The sequence below is a fragment of the Giraffa tippelskirchi genome, chromosome 5 (genome assembly GCF_054371585.1).
Source record: "Giraffa tippelskirchi isolate mGirTip1 chromosome 5, T2T-mGirTip1v1.2.pri, whole genome shotgun sequence".
Classification (NCBI taxonomy): domain Eukaryota; kingdom Metazoa; phylum Chordata; class Mammalia; order Artiodactyla; family Giraffidae; genus Giraffa; species Giraffa tippelskirchi.
The window spans coordinates 151404164-151425509 of record NC_137279.1 but is presented as its reverse complement, the minus strand read 5'-3'; the positions used below and the strand labels follow the sequence as shown (position 1 = coordinate 151425509).

General features: G+C 40.1%; 1 long non-coding RNA gene across 1 annotated transcript in view; it reads left to right on the top strand.

Moving 5' to 3' along the window:
- Positions 1–21346, top strand: part of LOC145506337 (uncharacterized) — a 788916-nt gene that overhangs the window by 692921 nt on the left and 74649 nt on the right. Inside the window, exon 15 of the long non-coding RNA XR_014053776.1 lies at positions 13006–13072. This is a non-coding gene — a long non-coding RNA (uncharacterized LOC145506337). The remainder of the gene's footprint in view (positions 1–13005; positions 13073–21346) is intronic.

Below are 21346 nucleotides of genomic sequence, written 5' to 3'. Positions count from 1 at the left end.
TCAGGGGAGGGAGGGGGTAGAGGAAGAGAGGGAAAGGAAGAGGCAAGTAGGGAGAAGAGAAGAGAAGAGAAGAGAAAAGGAGGAGATAGAAAAGAGAACAGGCTGAGATGAGCACTCTAAACTGAATATTCTGAGAAAGCAGAAATTCAGGAGTGAAGAAGAGAAAAGTGAAGCAAGTTCAAAGAAAAGTGGTGAGGAATAGTTGAAAGGATGAAGCCTGACATGATGCCACTGTATCCGACCACCATACATTCTTTGGTAGTTGATGGAACCACTTATATGAACATTTCAACTTGGATGCAGTGGAAAAGAAATCAGTTTAGAGAAAATACTTATGATACTGTGGTAAAAGAGATGAGATATAGCTTGTGTGTTTCATCACAGGGCCCAGAGGTAAACCCAGGTAAAGATCACAGATTGGAAATACATGAAAAGTAGCTAATAATCAATTCACAAATCACTCAGTATGTTGCACATGATCAGCACACAACACAGGTTAATCCGAGTGGGGAAATTAGAAAAGGAGGTAAGAAACCACTCCAGGGAGAAGTTCGGGCAAGGGGTGTCTTAGGATGAGCAGTAATTCTAGTTGGCAGCAGGTCTTGAAACGAGTCTGAGTGGAAAGTCACCCTCTGCTCCAATAGGGTTTCTGAAAGTGCCAACTAGAGCAGCTCCCAGCAGCATGGAGTCAGGGCCTCCCACAAGGAGCCTTCTAGTGGCTTGGCTCAGTGGTCTCATTTTAAGGAATCTGCTAGTATTCCCTAATGGTTACACCCTTGGTTAGAAAGATTGTCTCTATCATAACGGTTAGGAAGTCTTATCTCTGTCAATTGCTCCTTCTGTGTGTGTATGAGTGCTCACTCAGTAGTGCCCAACTCTTACAACATGGACTGTAGCCCCACCAGTCTGCTCTGCCCATGGAATTTTTCAGGCAAGAATACTGGAGTGGGTTGCCATTTCCTTCTCAAGGGGATCTGGATTTCCTAATCCAGGGATCAAACCTACTTTTCTTGCATCTCCTGCATTGGCAGGCAGATTCTTTAACACTGGGCCATCTGGGAAGCACATAATTGCTCATTTTGTTCTGGTAAAGTCTTATTTATCACACAAAGACACTTGCAGTCCTATATCACACCCTTGAAAGCAACTATTGTGGGGTTCACCTTGGCCACTGTGAATCCATCTTAAATTACTTAACATAGCTTGTCCTGTGCTGTGCTTAGTTGCTCAGTCATGTCCGACTCTTTGCAACCCCATGGACTATGGCTCGCCAGGCTCCTCTGTTCACGGGGATTCTCCAGGTAAGAATACTGGAGTGACTTGCCATGCCCTCCCCCAGGGGATCTTCCCAACCCAGGGACCAAAAGCCCAGGTCTCCTGCATTGCAGGTAGATTCTTTACCAGCTGAGCTACCAGGGAAGCTCTTTCATGAAAAATGAGTAGGGATCATAACAGAAAAGAAGTCACACCATAACAGTGTTCTATTAAAGTTTTAAGAGAAAATCAGATTTTCACAACATCATAGTATATTCCTCTTAGCTCGATTTCTGTACTTAACCTTAATAGCTATGATAAGCTCTGGTGGAAAAACAAAATTAACTTCTGGTGGAAAGTCTATTTCTCACTAAGTCTATCCCTCAATATTTTGAATAGAGAACAGAAATCAAATGTACAAGGTCAGTGCATTTCATTCATTCATGTTAATTCTTTTAATACAGGTATATTGGCCAGATAGATGACACTTATGTTCAATCATTTTTCAAGTCCAGTTAGTCCTTAATCCTAATTATGCCTGACCTGATTTAAAGTGAACCAAAACTCATTTTCAACTGAGTAAACAGGAACCATAGAGCTTTTGTTGTTTGTTAGAACAAGCCTTGTTAAATAGCAAGCATCTGCTCTCCATTCCAATTAGTGTTTGTAGGTTTTAAGGGTCTAGGTTAAGTGGAGTTGTCAGATTTCACTTTGTTAGATAATGAAGTCAGAAAAGTGAATTAATAGCAACAGCTCAAATCTGGCATGTCTTGCAGTTTGCTAATGCATCTACTAGCTCATCTGACTCTGATAATTCTGGGAAGTAAGTATGCCCGGGTTTTCATCTGTGTAATGGGGATAAGAATTATATCCTCCTTATAAAACTGTGGTGAAGATTAAATGAGCTAAAAATTTAGGAAGCTTAAAATTGTGCCAGGCACATAGCAAAATATTAATAAATGTTAGTTGTTTTGTTGATCCTATTATAATGATTATTAACTTCAATGTACTTTGTAAAATTTGTATCACACTGAAAGAAAAGGAAGAGGACAAGAAATGATGAGAGAGGAGGGAAGGCAAGGAGATAAATGGAAAGAGGAAGAAGGGATTTATATCAGACTTACAGCTGAGAGGATCTGCATCTCTCCTGTTTGAAAAGACTATTCAGGATTGTGCCATGTTATTAAGTAAAGTGGATTGAAGCAGATACATTAAACTGGTATTGATTAGCTTTGTAAATATCCATTTTCTTGCAGTCAGTAACAGGAGATCATTTAGATTAGAAGGAAGTGTAAGGAGACACGATGTTCTAGGGATTAAAATGAAAGACTAAGAACCAATGACTATCTGTATGACCCTGTGTGCTTGTAATTAATCTGTCAGGACTTGAGCCACATCTCTAAAGTATGAAGTTAAATAACAGTTTCTGTTCCATCCTTGAGTCGAGAAGATCCCCTGGAAAAGGAAATGGCAACCCACTCCAGTATTCTTGCCTGGAGAATCCCATGGACAGAGGAGCCTGGCAGACTAGAGTCCAAAGGATCGCAAAGAATCGGACTCGACTGAGTGACTAAGCATGCACCTTTATCTTGTGGCAAGGGTACCAAAAGTAAAATCAGAAGGGCGTATGGAGTCCTTCACATAGCCTGAATACAGTGATGAAGAATTTCAACAAATTGTACTCTCCAATGGTTTTATTCTTGTTTCTTTTGTTCTATATAGCCTGAGTTCAAATGCCACATCTGGATAATTGCATAACTTCTCACTTTTCAGTTCTTCATTCCCTCAATCTATGTGTCATGTTATACACAAAACATACACCTGATCAAGTTAATTCTATTGCCCAAAGAAAAATCAGGTCAGTCACTATAGAATGGATTTCACAGCCCGATACTGGAAACTTCCTTAAGGCTTATTCACTATTCCCTCATCTTTACAGAACATTATTCATTATATCCTTGTCTTTACATGGGTCATACAGACTAATTTCCCATTGTTGTTATACTGTAATTCACTGCGTAACTTGGAAAAATTGCTTAACCTCTCTCAGCCTCATTTTCCTGATTTTTAGCAGTCATTGATTCTCAATCGAGGTCGATTTTGTATCCCAGGGGACATTTGTCAATTGTGCAGACATGTTTTATTTTTACAAACAGGAGAAGGGTGCCACTGGGATCAAGTGAACAGAAACCAGGGATACTACTAAATATAATACAATACACAGGACAGCTCCCCACTATAAAGAATTATCCATTCTTAAATGTCAATTGTGTTGAGGTTGAAGAACTCTGCATTATGGAGATCATAAACCTACTGACTCATGTCACTGTGACAGTTAAAAGTTAAAGGTTATAGAGTACCTGGCATTCACAAATACTTCACAATGTTCATTTTGATCGCCTTTCCAATTTTATTTCCTGCCTTTCAAGATACCTAATTTTATTTCTTTAACAAAACCTTTTTCAGTGCTTAAATGCCAAGCTCTTAAAAATATTAATCTGTTTAATCCTTAAACTAGCCCTACCACTGAAGTTCATGCTCATTTTCCAGATGAGGAAACTGAGTCAAAAGAAGGTGGAATATCTTTTTTAGAATTTATTTTTAATTGAAGGATAATTTCTTTACAACATTGTGTTGGTTTCTGCCATACAAAAACATGAATCAACCACTAGTATACATATATCTCCTCCTGCTTGAACCTCCCATCTAACCACCCATCCCAGCCTCTAGTTCATCAGAGAGCACCAGGCTGAGATCCTGAGGTGGAATATCTTGGCTCATGTCACACAGCTTGTAAGTACGTGTAGCATTCAGACATTGGCCAGTTTAACCCTAGAGTCTGTGTTCTAATTATGGTGTCCATGCTGCTCTCCTACATTCTGTTGTTCTGTGTACCAGGCACTTCCGGCTTCTGTTTAGTTTATGATATTGCAAGCATTTCCATACCACCGAACAAGAAATAATAAACTTTTTGTAAAGAGGACCACATTGTCTCTCCTCTTAGAATTGCCAATAGTTTGTGAAGTGTGAAGTAGACCGTACATGAGTAAATGAACCAGCCCATCGATCCATCAGCCAGAGTTCTCTTCTGTAGTTGCCCTTTTAGTCACTAGTACAGCAGTCAGGAAGATGAACTTGACATTGGAGCAGAAGAAAGTCCACTGGTTCTCCCAAGAGCTTTGCCTCTCATCATGTCTTCTTTAGCCTGGGCCCCGACCACCTAAACTGACAAAAACTGACCCTTAGTGAATTTGTGGGTACTGAGCCTTCCAGAGGCTCCATGTGGCTTGATGAAAATACTTTTGCAAAATTGGATGCATTTATATTTCCATCATTTGATGACTAGACCGGCACTAACAGGAGTGTATTTTGGTTCTTAGCAAGCATCAAACAAGCAATTGTGTATATTATCTTTTGAGAAAGGATGTATGAAAATTATGTATGAAAGGATGTATGAAAATTATTCCATGTTCGATGCATGAGACAAGGGCTCAGGGCCAGGGCAATGGGATGACCCAGAGGGATGGGATGGGGAGGGAGGTGGGTGGGGGGTCCAGGAAGGGGAACACATGTAAACCCATGGCTGATTCATGTCAATGTATGGCAAAAACTATTACAATATTGTAAAGTAATTAGCCCCCAACTAAAATAAATAAATTTATTAAAAAAAAAAAAAAAGAAATACAAAAAAAAAAAAAGAAAATTATGGAAGCCCTCTCTATTTTTTGATGACACAATTTTAACACAAGAAAAAAAATATAACATCTTACAAATCCAGCTTCAATGCAGAAGACCCAGGTTCAATCCCTGGGTTGGGAAGATCCTCTGGAGAAGGGAATGGCTACCCATCCCAGTATTCTTGCCTGGAGAATTCCATGGACAGAGGAGTCTGGGGGTCTATAGTCCTTAGGGGTGTAAAAAGTCATACACATTTTTTAATATGTTTAATGTTCCGATATAAATATTGTTTTAAGGTCCAGGATTTGGATTTGGAAACCTCATGTTTAAGTCCCACGTCTGCTACGTCCAAGCTGCTACTTCCCTTGACTAAGTCAATTTACCTCTCTGTTTTTGTTTCTCAACCTGAAAGAACATTCATGGACACACATGCAAACACTCACACATACATACCATTTGTGACTGTTGCAAGATAAAGTAAGATAAAGTATATAAAAGTACCTAGAAAAGTTTCACTAAAAAACTGCTTGAATTTAGTTAATATTAGGAAATTAATGATCTTCTTTATAACTCTTAGAAAGATAATAGACTTCAGGAAAGATTTGGGAGTGTTACCACAAAACACATCTATAATAGCTTTGAAAAGCTGACGAAAAATCTAGACAAGGCTGATGATAGCTGATAGAATACCAAAAGCTTCATATTTGAGAACAAGAACAGTTTTTTCACTCACTGCTTTCATTTATATTATGATGCTAACTTTAGGGAGCCCTCATTTTAGGGAGCAAAGAACTGATCACTATGCTCAGTCCTCTCCTCCTCTTCCAAGTTGTCCTGACTACCACCCTCATGATCTTGGACATCAGCATATAAAGGAAACTCCACTGACCACTCTGCATGCATGGAGTCTTGTCCTGAGCCACCCTTCACTGCTGATTCTTTGATGTCCCTGGATGGAGACCTCAGTTGTGTAAACCATTTTCTTGTTGTCTTTGCATACTTATAGCCTTATCCTTGATGAAGGCTCTTTCCTTAATCAGACTTAGGCAGGATCCTCTGGACAATTTTTTGATTTGGCCCTATCCCTGGACCTTTTCTGCAAGAGCAAGAATCATGCTAAATCAGTTTAGACAGGTTCCTCTACCCTGTATACATGATCATCTCCAATGTTTGATCAAATTACTCATTCCTGTCATTCCCCCAGTGATATCTGATCACCCTGACCTGCCTTCAGCAAGAATCCTGTCCAGTCAGTTTAATTACCCAGAATCCCCCCTCCTTAACTTCTGATATTTCCCTTTAGTATTTTTCCATCCACAGATGCCCTACATGCTGCTGCTGCTAAGTCGCCTCAGTCATGTCTGACTCTGTGCAACCCTATAGACAGCAGCCCAAAAGGCTCCCCCATGGACTGCAGCCTACCAGGCTCCTCTGTCCATGGGATTTTCCAGGCAAGAGTACTGGAGTGGGGTGCCATTGCCTTCTCAAACATGCTCCTTGGCTATAAATTTCCATTTTTCCTTGCGTTCACAGTTGAGTCCAATTCCTCTGCTCTACTGCAAAACACCATTGCAGTAGTCCCTTGAATACAGGCTTCCTTACCATCTTTAACAAATGCCAGGATAATTTTTAATCTGACACTTTGAATTTGAGTCCCTGAATCAGCTCTTTTAATAGTAACTATGGTCCACAGTCATGTTTTTGCTCCCACATTCCATCCTTGGAAAATACCTCTCCCCCACCTGCTGCCCCCCAGGTTCAACTCAGTTCTGAGATCACACAGGCTTATGCCAACTCCCAGACTGAGCACCCAATGCATTATACTCTTCCTAAAATTGTAATTCTGAATATATGTGCTTCTTCATTGCTGGTGTGAGACAGTTAAATGCCAAACTTGGTAGTATGTGTGGTATTCTCTGTGTATGTATTCTCATTTAGGAAAAGTCATGTAGCCACATGAGAACCATAAGATCATGTGATAAAATCCACCTGCTGAGAAATTCTGCCATGACTCTTGCATCTACCCAAAAAGAACCTTATTTTTAAGTTTTTATCTTTTTATTTGTGGCTATGCTGGGTCTTGTTGCTGCAAGTGGGCTTCCTCTAGATGCAGCAAGCAGGGGCTACTCTTCATTGTGGTCCCCAGGCTTCTCATTGCAGTGGCTTCTCTTGTGGAGCATGGGCTCTAGGAGGCTTAGGCTCAATAATTGTGGCTCACAGGCTCAGTTGCCCTGAGGTATGTGGGATCTTTCTGCACTAGGGATTGAACCCGTGTCCCCTGCATTGGCAGGCAGATTCTTAACCACTGGACCACCAGGCAAGTCCCACAACAAGAATTTTAAAATAAAATGAAGTCCAGCTGAAGCAAAAACAGTGCATATGCCAGATGTTTTGCAAATTCAGTGTTTCAAACTGGAATTTACAAGGTCCATTGCCCACATTTGGCATCAATTTCTAATAAATTTCATCTAAAATATATGCAGCTTTGCCACACAAATCCTTGCTACAACTTGGTCCCCAGACTCAGCCATCTAGAATACAGGTTTCTGGAAAAGTAAAGCAGCCAAGTTAACCAGATGTAGTCATTAGGACCCCACATGGCAGATTCCCAAATGAAATTATTCCACCTTTGCAAACTTCTTTGATAATTGACTTGTACTTTTAAAAGTCACCCTAATACAAATTCAGTTCTTGAGCTCTCATTCCCTGAGTTCTTCTAATTTATAGCAAAATGAACCAAAAGAGGTTTCATAAAAAGTCAATTTTCTGACTCAAAGACGGCCAGTCATATCAAAGAAGTCTATGTAGACACAGAGTAAGGCTTTATTGCTACCAACTAATCAAAGAGAGTAAAAGTGTGAAGTTTAGGCAATTTTAAAAGAAATTAAAATAAATAGATTCTGAATAGTACAGTAATTCAAACTTTGTGCTAATATCTTATTGTTCAATGAGGATTCCTGCTCTCAAACAAATGTAATTGAATTATGCATAAAAGCACCAAACCACACACAGTTCTCTGAAGAGATTGCTCTTCAAGAGGATTAAAAACTTCTGCTTTCAATCACATTAACCTAGTACAATTTAAGGGAAACTACATAGCTATAAATAAAATAAAAACAAAGCTCAGCATTTCTATTCCCAAACTTTGTAAACTCAATTTTCTTGTATACCCTTATATGTTAATAGTTCAAAGAAAATTGAACTAGAAGTAAAAAGACCTTGGTCATCTTCTGAGCTCTGAACATTGTTTCTAAATTAATTGTCTCATTAATTTATTTATTCATTAACAAGTATTTATCTAATGTTAAGTCTGTGCTGTAGGCTGTTTCAGATAATAGAGATACAGTGGTAACAAAATAAGCTCACAGCATTATAGATTTTCATTGCAGCTGGATAAAACAGAAGGCAACAAAAAGTTGTCATATACATACATGTATATATATATATATATATAACACATAAAGAATCATATATGTATAATTTCACACATTTGTTACTTATTTTACAAATAGTAGTGTTCAGTTCGGAGAAGGCAATGGCAACCCACTCCAGTACTCTTGCCTGGAAAATCCCATGGATGGAGGAGGCTGGTAGGCTGCAGTCCACGGGGTCATGAAGAGTCGGACACGACTGAGCGACTTCACTTTCACTTTTCATTTTCATGCATTGGAGAAGGAAATGGCAACCCACTCCAGTGTTCTTGCCTGGAGCATCCCAGGGACGGCAGAGCCTGGTGAGCTGCCATCTATGGGATCGCACAGAGTCGGACACGACTAAAGCGACTTAGCAGCAGCAGCAGTGTTCAGTTCAGTTCAGTCGCTCAGTCGTGTCCGACTCTGTGCGACCCCATGGACTGCAACACACCAGGATTCCCTGTCCATCACCAACTCCTGGAGCTTACTCAAACTTATGTTCATTGAGTCAGTGATGCCATCCAGCCATCTCATCCTCTGTTGTACCCTTCTCCCCCTGCCTTCAATCTTTCCCAGAATCAGGGTCTTTTCCAATGAATCAGCTCTTTGCATCAGGTGGCCAAAGTACTGGAGTTTCAGCTTTAGCATCAGTCCTTCCAATGAATATTCAGGACTGATTTCCTTTAGGATTGACTGGTTTGATCTCCTTGCAGTCCAAGGGACTCTCAAGAGTCTTCTCCAACACCACAGTCCAAAAGCATCAATTCTTCAGCACTCAGCTTTCCACTACTGTGTTCTACATGTTTGTTTTTGTTTGTAAAGGTATATAATATGAGATGGTGGGGGCATGGGAAACCCAAATACTTGATACAGGGAGAGTAGGAAAACTGTCTATGTAGGTGACACATGAGTTGAGCCTTGAATATGAAGAAAATTCAATAAGCCTCAGTCTCCTTATCTGGAAAATGAGAATAATGATAGTATAGAATGTTCCATAAGGTTATTTAAAGTATTAATGTCTTGCTTTGAAGATACTTAGCAACTGAATGATGGCACAGAGTATATACTTCATGAATGAAAGCTATTAACGTCATTATGTTAGGCATTACAGTGATGATGAGTTTGGATATATTTAAATAATATAAATAGCAAATGTTCTCTGAAGAGTATGAAGTCAGGTGGCATATTTAAGAAACTAATTAGGTAGAAGGATTAAACAAACCAGGATAGAAACTATTAAACTTTAAAAATTACATTGTCACCTATATAATCCAACTCTTTGTGACACCGTGGACTGTAGCCTGCCAGGCTCCTCTGTCCATGAGATTCTCTAGGCAAGAATACTAGAGTGGGTTGCCATTTCCTTCTCCAGGGGATCTATCCAACCCAGGGATTGAACCCACATCTCTTGTGTGTCCTACACTGGCAGGTGGGTTCTTTACCACTGCACCACCTGGGATTACCTATTTATATAACACCTTTAACTGAACACCCTGGATGCTTGGACCACATCTAGGGGTGTGGGAAGCTGTTAATCTCTGTTGTTATTTTATCAAAACAAGTTTTGTCAGTTGTCTTGTATCACATGTAGAGCATATTTTTCTTCCACTTTTAGAACTCCAGCAGCAGTGAGATATTGTAGTGATGTTGTGGAAAGTATGTTTGAGAGACATAGATCTCTTAGCAATAATCATTCCTCCTTACTTACCAGCTGTGTGACTTTTAAAATGATACTTAACATCTTGGAGGCTTAGTTTTCCTGTCTGTAAAAGGAAGATAGTGATTCCTAAACACAGGCTGCTTTTGATGTTTCAGTGACACAATGGATACAAAATCAATTAGCACAAGGTGGCTGATAGAGTGGTAAACAGAACAAAGATGGTGTCTCTCTCACTGAGTTAATCAAGTGGAAAAACAGACAGACAAATATGGTCATGATTGAGCAAAATATCAGGAAAAAGAAAGTGATAAAAAATTATGAAATAGTGATGAAAATATGAATAATGCCAAGAACTATTTCTGTAGCAGTGCCTCTTTTGGAAATAAATTCAAAGAAGTCCGTAATCACTCTTCCTTAAGTACTTGGTAGAGGGCCCAACACAACCAAAATGTCACACTTAAAAAAAATGGATTTGATAAAGATGATTGATGGCTGTTTTATACTCTAAGTAGGCAAAGAAAATATAGCTATAGGAAAATAAAAAGATAACTAAGACAGAACATCCACTCTATGCTTCAGTGAGTCTAAAATATAGTGGATAAAAAAAAGGGAGAAATACCCTTGGCCAAAGAAAAGTGCTCCTTCTTGTGGAAAGATCTTTTAAACAACGTGTAGAAGAATAAACAAAATCAAAGAGGGACACAAGCGAGAGAAAGAAAACTTCCTTTACTATACAGTTTGTCAAAGAGGTTACTATTTTGTCAGAACCACATTCTACCCCTGGGCCCCAAGAAGAAGGCAAAATGCTACAACTGATTTGAAAGAGTCAGAAGTTAGCTTTGCTCTAAAACATGATAAAAAAGAGATTCGTACTGACCCTCTGAATTTGGGGAGTCCGAATTTCAGAAGTTCATATCCATTGTAAGTAATCTATAAAGTACTCTTGTTCAACTGACAAATTTAGACAGAAATGAGTGAACTTACATAATTGCCATATATATCTTAGGAGAGAGCTTTTCTACTGTTACCTCCTTTTGTTATTTTTCCCTTGGATATTCACCTTCTTAAAGAATAACGATCCTTGGCAATCAAGCCAAGAGTGAGAAAGGAAGATTTTGATTACACTGCTCACCAAATGCACGTGTCCTTAGTCACTCAGTCATGTCTGACTCTTTGTGACCCCAGGGACTGCAGAGCACCAGGCTCCTCTGTCCTCCACTGTGTTACAGACTTTGTTCAAATTCGTGTCAACTGAGTCTATGATGCTATCTAACCATTTCATGGCCCCCTTCTCCTTTTGTCTTCAGTCTTTCCCAGCATCAGGGTCTTTTCCAATGAGTCGGCTCTTCACAACAGGTGACCAGACTATTGGGGCTTCAGCTTCAGCATCAGTCCATCAAATGAATATTTAGGATTGGTTTCCGTTAGGATTGACCAGATTGATCATCTCCTTGCAATCCAAGGGACTCTCAAGAGCCCTCTCCAACACCACAATTCAAAACCTTCCATTTTTCAGCGTTCAGTTTTCTTTATGGTCCACTCTTACATCTTATATGACTACTGGAAATACCTTAACTTTGACTATATGGACTTTTGTTGGCAAAGTGATATCTCTGCTTTTTAATACACTGTCTGTCAAAGTGTGCTAGTCACTCAGTCATGTCTGACTCTTTGCAACCCCATAGACTGCAGTCCACCAGGCTCCTATGTCCATGGGATTCTCCAGGCAAGAATACTGGAGTGGGTTGCCATTCCCTTCTCCAGGGGAATACACTGTCTAGGTTTGTCATACTTTTCCTTCCAAGGAGAACACATCTTTTAATTTCATGGCTGCAAAGATCATTATTGAATAATTGACCCTATTTACTGAGACTGTTTCAGGAGACTAGACAAAAGAGTATGTTTACACACTTTTTGGCAGCTTGTTTATTATCTTGCCACTGCAATTGTGAAAATCAAAAAGAAGTAGCTACTAGGAATGGAAATTTTTCTTTTTTTTTTCTTTTAACGCAATAGTTTCCACACATACACTTAAATCACATTTTCTTCAAGCACATTTCGAGCTTCTGCCTCTCAAATAACTGCTCTTCTTTCTTCAAGCTACCTGTCTTACTGGAGGCAGTAGTTTCCTTGCAGCATAATACAAAACATTTTGCCGAGGAGAAACCACAAAAAGAAAAAAATTAATGAATATGGCAAATGCTACATTAACTTTCTATTCTTATCCCTGTGATTGAAAGCTATGTAAAAAGATTTTTCCATCTTCTTTATTATTTTAATAAAATAGGGAGTCCAGGAAGATATGTGAAACTGGAGTCTTGAGATTCTTTTTAATATTGATTTCACTCAGATATTATCCAGTGATGTGTCTTCTATTTTTTGAGGATGAATGAGATTGAGAGAAGTGGAGTGACTTAGTCCAGTTTACACATTAAATCAAGGGTAGAGAACTCGGATATTCTGACTATCAGCCACATGCCCTGGTCTCATGAACACACTGAATACAGTTATTGAATTTTCCACAGACCTACCGGTGTAAGAGAAAAGTCACTAAAGTTGGTAATAACAGTAACAGTAACATCTTTTTAAAGGCTAAGGAAAAGTTCTCAGTTTCAGAAAATTGCTTAGTGAATCTTACAGGTATATAAAAACTTAAGGTACATAAATATCTTAAAGAACATGAGGCAGGTGGGATATCAGTAGCAGTATCTGTCACTTCACTTGCCATTGGTGGGGAGAAGGAGGTTAGCCTCTGCTGTTAGCATCTTTTTCCCTACACTTCCTTTGTTGGAGGAATGCTGTAAACCCAGCTCATCTCCGGACACCGTGTGTACCAAAGTCAGATACATTTTGACAACTGTAGATGCCTATCCCAGAACCTTGAAGATATCAAGAGAATCTGATAAAATCTCCTGAAATAAATATTTAGACTTCTAAATTATAGATTGTGAAGGCTATAAAATTATAACAATAATATCAAAAGAATCTGTCTCCCTACAGTTCACAGCATGATAAGATTTGAATACAGAATATTTCAAAGGAGCCACATTCTCTGGTTTGGCATGAAGTAAGTAAGCATGTCTTTATCTACATCAAAAATGTATATAAGTATATTAATTACTGTAATAAGGCTAATTAGTTCAGTTCAGTTCAGTTCAGACGCTCAGTCGTGTCTGACTCTTTGCGACCCCATGAATCACAGCACACCAGGCCTCCCTGTCCATCACCAACGCCCGGAGTCTACCCAAACCCATGTCCATCGAGTCAGTGATGCCATCCAACCATCTCATCCTCTGTCGTCCCTTTCTCCTCCTGCCCCCAATCCTACCCAGCATTAGGGTCTTTTCCAATGAGTCAACTCTTCGCATGAGGTGGCCAAAGTATTGGAGTTTCAGCTTCAACATCAGTCCTTCCAATGAGCACCCAGGATTGATCTCCTTTAGGATGGATTGACTGGATCTCCTTGCAGTCCAAGGGACTCTCAAGAGTCTTCTCCAACACCACAGTTCAAAAGCATCAATTATGCGGCACTCAGCTTTCTTCACCATCCAACTCTCACATCCATACATGACCACTGGAAAAACCATAGTCTTGACTAGACGGACTTTTGTTGGCAAAGTAATGTCTCTGCTTTTAAATATGCTATCTAGGTTGGCCATAACCTTCCTTCCAAGGAATCAGTTCAGTTCAGTCGCTCATTCGTGTCCGACTCTTTGCGACCCCATGAATTGCAGCACGCCAGGCCTCTCTGTCCATCACCAACTCCCGGAGTCTACCCAAACCCATGTCCATTGAGTCGGTGATGCCATCCAACCATCTCATCCTCTGTCGTCCCCTTCTCCTCCCGCCCCCAATCCTACCCATCATTAGGGTCTTTTCCAATGCGTCTTTTAATTTCATGGCTGTAATCACCATCAGCAGTGATTTTGGAGCCCAAAAAAATAAAGTCTGACACTGTTTCCACTGTTTTCCCATCTATTTCCCCATCTAATAACTTTGAATAAAGGAAAGATAACAGGTAATAGTTTTTCTATTTTCAATTCCTTTTTAGGGTGCTTTTTCCTGTTAAAATTAATGTTTCTCAAAACATGTATTTGGAAATTTGGAACATCTGGCTGTAGAGGCAGTGTAGTACAGTGGTTAATTGTCAGACTTTGCAAACAAGTCAGCCTGAGTTGTACTCTGATCTTCACTGTTTACTCACTCTGTGTTGTGTCACAGTCACTTATTCTTGTTGTTGGATTTAGCTTATTTGATTGTCACTCCGTATCTATTCTAACTCCTGCTAGGATGACTCCCTTTACAATAGAGGCCGAAAGGCTAAAAACTTCATTTCCCAGATTCCTTTGCAGCCAGAATCTGGTGAAAAATTAGGTTCACTTCTTTGATTGCATTCATCAAAGTTTTGAAAGGTCGGGGAGAGAACATGTAAGCCGGGTAGACCACACTACACTTAGTTTACTCTACTGCTTGAAATTATCATAGAAATATGAGCATTTTCTGCAGCAGTGCACTAGTGTCTAGTATCAAGAGGGGATGGCTTCAAGGGCTTCAAGGTCCTTCTTTTTCTAAAGTTTGCACTTCCAGCTCTGTGTTCTTAGATTCAATAGCTTAGCAAAGAACCTCCTGATCCCCCACTTTTCACCAGGCATCAGTCCTGTCCTGTGATGATTGTGGTTGTTGTTCCCAGAGACCCCACGTGCAGCCCTCTCCTCCCACTTTTCAGTGATTTTGATAAGTATCTAAATCTGTGGGTTAAATGTATTTCTGTTTATACTATCTTAAGTCTGTTAGCAAGCCCAAAATGGAGTCATTTGCCCCCCATGACAGAAAACCAAGACTTCATTGCAGTTCCAACCCCTCCCAGAAATGTGACCTTTAAAATAATCAATCTAAAATTTTCTGATCAACCCTAGTGTGGTAATCTGCATGATAAGGACCAATGCCATTTCCTTCCCTGCAAAGAAGATGGTCTAGCCTGAAACAATGCTTTATTTTCTTTTGCTAATATCTACTTACTCCACCCTCCTTCAGCCTATAAAAACCTTTCATTTGAATAGCCCTCTGAGTGCATGCCCTTCTATTTACCTGATGGGATGCTCCCTAATTCATGAATTACTGAGTAAAACCTATTAGATCTTCAAATGTACTCTGCTGAACTTTATTTTTTAACAAATTGGTGGCTATAGTGGGATCTGAGGCAAACTTCTAATGGCATTTGGGGAAAATGAGATTCACAGAGATGGCACTCCACAAATCCTTTTGAATTCACTGCATTTCTTATAGTTCCCAGGGGCCACTGGTCACTTTCTCATTTCTGTTGGTTTGAGCTCCTCTCTGTGTTCAGGCTCCCAGACTGACTGGCTTTCTTTTACAGAGCAGAGCAGCTAGTGAAAGTCGCTCAGTCGTGTCCGACTCTTTGCAACCCCATGGACCATACAGTCCATGGAATTCTCCAGGCCAGACTACTGGAGTGGGGAGCCTTTTCCTTCTCCAGGGGATCTTCCCAACCCAGGGATCGAGCCCAGGTCTCCCACATCGCAGGCAGGTTCTTTACCAGCTGAGCTACAAGGGAAGTCCACTTCTTTACAAGCTGAGCCACAGGGAAAGTAACAATTCTGCTTGGAGCCCAACAGATCTGACAGACAGTTCTGCTGCTGCTGCTGCTGCTAAGTCGCTTCAGTTGTGTCTGACTTTGTGCGACCTCACAGACGGCAGCCCACCAGGCTCTCCTGTCCCTGGGATTCTCCAGGCAAGAATACTGGAGTGCGCTGCCATTTCCTTCTCCAATGCATGAAAGTGAAAAGTGAAAGTGAAGTCTCTCAGTTGTGTCCGACTCTTAGCGACCCCATGGACTGCAGCCTACCAGGCTCCTCCATCCATGGGATTTTCCAGGCAAGAGTACTGGAGTGGGTTGTCATTGCCTTCTCTGGACAGACAGTTCTACCTGAAGCCAAATCCCTGGGCTTTTTAGACCAAAATTCCTTGGATGAGGAAACTCAGCCCTTAATTCTATTCCTAGGCACTGCATTGGAAACTGCTGTAGTTCCTCATTTATTTGGAATCCTTCCCCAGATCCCATTCTGGGAACTGCTGGTGGAAGCTTCAGTTCTCCATTTGTTAGAAGTCAATCTGCAGGTCTCATTCTTAGAAAGCTTTTAGTTCAATCCTTTTCCCAGCCACTAGTTTTTCTGGTTAACTGCTGATTTCTGTTAATATGTGCATGAGGTAAAGGACATTGCTTATGGAAATCCTGGAAGTGAAAAAGTCACAAAAATTTATGAGCATGAGTGTAGGCATTTAAAAGCTGTTAGAGTGCTTGTCATCTCAAGAAGACTCCTGTGATAGGATAAATTAATCATGGAACAGGCTAGATTGACACTAGTCACCCACCAACTTCAAGCAAATTTCTGTGCAGCAAGATACACTGTAAAACACCCCATAATTCCCAACGCCATGGCTATCTGTTCTAGGTATTCATTTAGCTCTAAGAGAACCAAAAGTCTAGCTAAAAGAAATAGGATCCTTTATATCCAAAACTTAAGTGTACCACCTTCCAGCACACCTGCTCATTTTATGTTTAACAACTATAGTGTTGGAAGTTTAAGATATTTAATAAGATGGTCATATGTTACTAAAAACAATCTATAATTATAATGGCCATTATGGGGAACGTTCCCTTAGACCTGTCACTCATTTAAGAAAATGCACTTGAGAGAAAGAGATCCCAAACTGGACAGATAGAATGGAATTTCTACTTTAATTAGTATGCAGAAGCTCATAAAAGGCTTTAAGATTCCAAAATAGCTTCATTAAAAGAGTCATTACCAAAAGCTAATGAAAAATTAAAGACATTAGGGGTATCTAAGAGAAAAGGTGAAAGGACGGATGTGACTACTGATATGACTCCCATGGGCTCCTCTTTTCTTTTTCACCGGTGTACTCTTGATCCATTCCTAAAATCCTCCCTGACCATCCAGACTGGTCTGTTATTCAATCATGTAAACAAAAGAAAGATGAATCTTGGCAGACTTTAAAGCCCACTGGGAAGCTCTCTTTTTAAGGCATTTGGAGTTCCATACGGGTACGAAGGTCACCCAACCTGTTCTAGCTGCCCACTTGTGAATGGATTATCTCCTGAAATTAGTGGATTAAAAAGGCAGAAACTGGGATAGGAGGCCATTAACCTGCTTGAACTTGTGACTATTGCTGAGCATTTTGAAAGGACTCTGGAACAAAATTTCAAACAGAAATCTGCCAAGCTAATAGCTTTGCAGCTGCCACAGCTCCAAGGCCAGAGACCCAGAATAACACCTGGGTCTCCTCTGTTACACTCTCCTAGGGATTCATCATCAAAACACTGCCCCAGAAATTGATATGTCAATTGTAATCAATTGGGAGATTGGATAAGAGGTTGTCCTCAAAGGTTCAATGAAAATTCATCAAAATCAACTCAAATACTCCCACAAGGATTCCTCCCAAAGTTGACTGGACTCTGAGGGATTTTCTACTAAACTGCTAAGTTTATTACCTTAAACAGTAAAGGGGAAACTATAAATTAAAATTAATGGAGTTGTTCAGTACTGCCGGAAATATTTACTGATTTTCCAGCTGAAACCTGACAAGATATTTGAACGAATTTAATAACTTTATAGTCAGAAATCTGACCAAATTGGAAGCTAATATTCACAGCCTGATAGGATTTTTTTTTTAGCTTCCCCCATAAGTTTAAATGTGCCCAGAGAGAAAGAAAAACATTCAAAATAATCCAGCTGTTTTTGTTTCACAAATCAAATATTTAAAAGCCAAAGATATGGCTCTGTAGGTCCAAAGCTCACTTGCTTTTTTTTCTGTGCTAATACACATTGCCTTAAATTTTCATCTCAAACCACTTGAAGAGACAGGGCATTGTAAACAGAATTGCCCCGCGCCTAATCTTTACCTTCATGATGCGATTTTCTACCCTCATTTCTCTATGACCTAAGAGGCATTCATTGAGATGCAAACTTTGGGAAAGTAATTCTTATGGGAAAGGGGAAAGGTCATTAGAAACAGGTCATTTGAAACTTAAAAAACATTCTGTGTCTTCTCCAAAAATATTTAACACACACACACACATACCAACGTTAGTCATTGGAGCAGGGAACAACTTATTCTGCGTGTCAGAAAAATAGTTTGGATCCAACTGTTCCTTTATAAATGAGTGAGTTTGTGACTGAGTCCAAGCTCAGTCTGCTTGCCATAGGTCAGGCCAATAAATCAGGAGACCAAGTGTTGAGGCAGGGAAAGTGACTTCATTTGGAAAGCTGGGATCAAAGAAGACGGCAGACTAGAGTCCTAAATTATCATCTTATCAGGTTCTGGATGCTGGTATCTTTCATAGATCAGAGAGGAGGAGATAGTAAAGAAGTAAAATAAAAAGTCTTTCAAAGTATCTCCAAGTTTGGCCAGTCTAGGGGTGGGGTGTGTGCTAATTTCTTTTTTCCTGCAGCCATTCATGAGTGGGCAGGAACAGGATGTTTCCCTGTGAGCTGAACAAAGGCACTTTAGTTTAACATTCAGACAGAGGGGTAGTGTTCCCCTAGTCAGGCCATTATGTGTGGGTATAGCTATAGACAAAATTTTTTAGTGATTGTAGTAAGGAAACAACAGAAAGCAAAGGTTAAAAAGAAATAGATCCAACATGGAGTCAGACTTTGTTCTTCCCTGTTACAAGTTTTGTATTACCATATTCATCCTAAGATTAAATTTTTAGAATAGAAGCTATGAAGCATCTGTGTCTGTTTATATGTTCATGATTGTCTATATATATATCAGTTCAGTTCAGTTCAGTCGCTCAGTTGTGTCCGACTCTTTGCAACCCCATGAACTGCAGCACGCCAGGCCTCTCTGTCCATCACCAACTCCCGGAGTCTACCCAAACCCATGCTCATCGAGTCGGTGATGCCATCCAACCATCTCACCCTCTGTCGTCCCCTTCTCCTCCCGCCCCCAATCCTACCCAGCATTAGGGTCTTTTCCAATGAGTCAACCCTTCGCATGAGGTGGCCAAAGTATTGGAGTTTCAGCTTCAACATCAGGCCTTCCAATGAACACTCAGGATTGATCTCTTTTAGGATGGATTGATTGGATCTCCTTGTAGTCCAAGGGACTCTCAAGAGTCTTCTCCAACACCACAGTTCAAAAGCATCAATTATGCGGCGCTCAGCTTTCTTCACCGTCCAACTCTCACATCCATACATGACCACTGGAAAAACCATAGCCTTGACTAGACGGACTTTTGTTGGCAAAGTAATGTCTCTGCTTTTAAATATGCTATCTAGGTTGGCCATAACCTTCCTTCCAAGGAGTAAGCGTCTTTTAATTTCATGGCTGCAGTCACCATCAGCAGTGATTCTGGAGCCCAAAAAAATAAAGTCTGACACTGTTTCCACTGTTTCCCCATCTATTTCCCATGGAGTGATGGGACCAGATGCCATGATCTTAGTTTTCTGAACGTTGAGCTTTAAGCCAACTTTTTCACTCTCCTCCTTCACCTTCATCTAGAGGCTCTTTAGTTCTTCTTCACTTTCTGCCATAAGGGTGGTGTCATCCACATATCTGAGGTTATTGATATTTCTCCTGGCAATCTTGATTCCAGCTTGTGTTTCTTCCAGCCCAGCGTTTCTCATGATGTACTCTGCATATAAGTGAAATAAGCAGGGTGACAATAAACAGCCTTGACGTACTCCTTTTCCTATTTGGAACCAGTCGGTTGTTCCATGTCCAGTTCTAACTGTTGCTTCCTGACCTGCATACAGGTTTCTCAAGAGACAGGTCAGATGATCTGGTATTCCCATCTCTTAAAGAATTTTCCACAGTTTATTGTGATCCACACAGTCAAAGGCTTTGGCATAGTCAATAAAGCAGAAATAGATGTTTTTCTGGAACTCTCTTGCTTTTTCAATGATCCAGCAGATATTGGCAATTTGATCTCTGGTTCCTCTGCCTTTTCTAAAACCAGTTTGAACATCTGGAAGTTCACGGTTCATGTATTGCTGAAGCCTGGCTTGGAGAATTTTGAGCATTACTTTACTAGCATGTGAGATGAGTGCAATTGTGTGGTAGTTTGAGCATTCTTTGGCATTGCCTTTCTTTGGGATTGGAACGAAAACTGACCTTTTCCAGTCCTGTGGCCACTGCTGAGTTTTCCAAATTTGCTGGCATATCGAGTGTAGCAGTTGCACAGCATCACCTTTGAGGATTTGAAATATATATATGTGTATATATATATAGATTGTCTATATATATGTGTATATATATATAGTCTATATATATATGTATGTATGTGTGTCTGTGTGTGTTGCAGATGTCTGATGTTTTTCTACCTCTGAATGGTATTGCAAGATAAAATAATGAAATGTTAATTACTAAACTAGGTTTGAAGGAAAGTTACATGGCTCAAAATAGCCTGGAGTTAAAACCCGCCTCCAAGTCTCCCCACCATTCTATGCAAAACAAAGAACTCTCTCACCTGAAGAAAAAAAATGGACATTAAGGTTGATTATGCCCAGCTCCCAGCCAGTCCAGCCTCTGGCCGATCTCCAGAATTCCTTGACCGAGCTGTTTAAGAGATAACTACTCCCAACAACCTTGGAGAAGAACAGGCCCCCTTAAGACAGTAGATTTCCATATATATGCCTATATAGACTTACTCTTTTCTTGGGTTAGTGCAGCAGCTCACTAATCTGACTGCTGCCCCTTCTCGCCTTATTAAAGTTGATCTGTTCCTGTAAAGTGCTGGTCTCATTCTTTTTCCGAACCTCATGTTCTCTAACTCCCTTACCCTACAAGGTTTATCTACTTTTGGCTTCTTATTGTGGAGAAGCAAAAGATAAAACTGGATCTACTGTAAATATGTTATTGTCACATTGGATATTTTCTATGAAAAAGCACATTTTCCAGGAATTATAAGGAATATAAATCTGCCAATCCACAGTTTATAATTGCTTATTTCTTAGTTTTCACTAGAAATTAAATGTTTCTAAAGGTTAAAAAAATTTAATGTATAAAATTGAAACTTGAAGCAGGATATGTTTTTGATTAAGAAAAAGTATGTGCTTGCATGTTGGCTCAGATGGTGAAGAATCTGCTTGCAATGCTGGACACCTGGGTTCAATGGCTGGATTAGGAAGATCCCCTGGAGAAAGGAATGGCAACCAACTCCGTATTCTTGCCTGGAGAACTCCATGAATAGAGAGGCCTGGTGGACTATTGTCCATGGAGTCACAAAGAGTTGGACATTACTGAGCGACCAACACTATGGATCAGTGCAAATAAATAGAGGAAAACAACAGAATGG